The following is a 2,589-nucleotide window of genomic DNA, read 5'->3' on the forward strand; positions in this document are numbered from 1 at the left end:
AGGATCCTGGCAACTTTTAGCTTTTTTAGTGACTTGTTTATAGATATTTCAAGCTGTCACTCCTACCCATAGTACTGTGGCAAGGGTGGAATAATGAATTATCCCAAATGCTTGGCAGATGTTAACATTTCTCCTTTGAGTTATGCCTCCCACAAAAACTGCACAGGTCAGAAAATATGAAAGCACAAGTTCACAAGCATGTGCCAACTCTTAAGACTGATTCTAATCAAACTGTGATGGTATATGTAACTGACAATGACTGACAAGAGACACGGGAAAAAATACAGCAGTAGTATAAACAACAGCAGGCAAGAGAATGGCTGCCTGAGTGTACAATTCACATCCAATCAAATCCACTAAAAATGCATAGTTACTAAGAGGTAGCACTGAATCACAGTGATATTTTCATCTGAGTAGACTATATGGCACCCATCTGACTTTTAGCTGCCTTGTCCATTCAGCAAATCAAATTCCCATTGGGCTGCAATGGCACCTGCTTAGTGTCACATTAACAGGAATGGGGTGGGTATCTCACACCATCTATTTCAGTGAGAATCACAGGGGTAACCACTGTGTGTCATTTTCCATCATTAGCCAAATTTGTTGAATTTCCAGTTGCTAGAAAAAAGCTTCCCACTGCAGAATGCAATGAGTTGAATCTTGTATAGAGAGTTATCAGTTGGTCTGACTTCTCTTTTTTGCTTTGGTGAGAAAAGGGAAGGAGTAAGCTGATTAGAAGCTTCTACAATAGTATCTTTAGTGCCAGACTTGAAAAGTATTTGGAACATTGCACTTAAAGCTTAGCTGCTTATCTAGGTTTCCATCTGGATCCCACCCCCATTATCAGAAAGTCCAAAACAGAAACTGGCACTTTCTGGAATGTGGTACAGACCATCTGTGCTGGTTTGTATATATTATGTCCCCCAGAAAAAGCCATATTCTTTAATGCAACCTTGTGTGGGTAGAAAACATATTAGTGTTGATTAGGTTGGAAACTTTTGATTGAATGTTCCATGGAGATATGACTCAATCAGTTGTGGGTGACAGCTTTCATTGGATTATTTCCATGGAAGTGTTGCCCCACCCATTTGGGGTGGGTCTTTATTGGATCACTGGAGTGCTTTAAAAAGAGCCACACAGGCCCAGATGGAACTACAGCTAAGAGGGACACTTTGAAGAACACACAGGAGTTGAGAGAGGAGCTGGAACACAACCTGGGATCAGTAGACACCAGCCATGAGCCTTCCCAGCTAATAGATGTTTTCCAGATGCCATTGGCCTTCCTTTGGTAAAGGTATACTTGTTGACACCATAGCTTGGACACTTATATGGTGTTAAGACTGTAACTTTGTAACCAAATAAACCCTCTTTATAAAAGACAATCCATTTCTGGTGTTTGCATAATGGCAGCATTAGCAAACTGGTAGAGATTTTGGTACCAGAGAAGTGGGGTGCTGCTGAGTTTACAAATACCAAACATGTTTGAGTGGCTTTTTAAATGGATGAGGGGAAGAGTCTGGAAGAATTGTGATGGGCCTGATAGAAAAGGTCTAGACTGCCTTGAAAAAGGCTGTTGGTAGAAATATGGACTCTAATGATACTTCTGATGAGATCTTGAGCAGAAATGATGAATGTGTTGTTGCAAACTGGAAAAAAGGCAATCCTTGTTTTAAAATGGCAGAGAATTTGGCAAAATTGAGTCCTGGTGTTGGATGCAAGGCACAATTTGAAAACAATGACCTGGGATACTTAGCTGAAGAGATTTTGACACTAAATATTGAGACTATGGCCTGGCTTCCCCTTACAGCATATAATAAAATGAGAGCAGAGGGAGATAAGCTGAGAAATGAACTCTTGGGTACAAAGAAATCAGAAACTGGTAGTTTGGACAATTCTTGGCTTCCAGAAAGTGAGATCCCAGAGGCTACAGCCCCACATGAGGATTTAACAAAACATGGAATCCGGCTGCCATTTCTGTACAAGCCAGGATTGGAGATGGAGTTATTCAGAAAAGACTTGTGGAAAGCCCTATTGTCTGATGGCTTTGATACCTGTAAACTGCATGCCAAGCCTACAGAATTTTTGTAAGTTCTGTTTAGAAAGAACCATTGCCAGTCTGGACTGGATTGGACACAGAAGGAACAAATTGAAGGAAAAAATTCTTCAAAACAGAGCCACAGAGATTGAGGTCTGGAGTAAAGAGGTCTCAGGCTGGGAGAGTGGAGCAGCTCGTGCATGTGGAAAGGGTGAGTTTGCCCCAGAGGCAGAACACCGCCTTCCATCTTAATACTCAGGAAGTGTGCTGCCACCCCAGATCTCAGAGAGGGTGTAGCACATTCCTTGGGGATTGAGGAGAGCCTGGCCATCACCCTACTGTTCAGAGAGGGGAAAGCCTTTGCCCTGGAGAGGCAGAGTCCAGGTGACACCCCGATGTATGAGGAGGGTGGGGCTGAGAAGAAGGTGGTCTCCCCAATGTGTGAATATGTTGGAACACTCCAATGTTTGGAGAGAAAAGGGCTGCCACAAAGACCATTGGAAAGGGTTGGACTCCTACTCCTTCAAGCCCCAAAGATAAAATATTATTGTATA

The sequence above is a fragment of the Choloepus didactylus genome, chromosome 4 (assembly GCF_015220235.1).
Source record: "Choloepus didactylus isolate mChoDid1 chromosome 4, mChoDid1.pri, whole genome shotgun sequence".
NCBI lineage: Eukaryota > Metazoa > Chordata > Mammalia > Pilosa > Megalonychidae > Choloepus > Choloepus didactylus.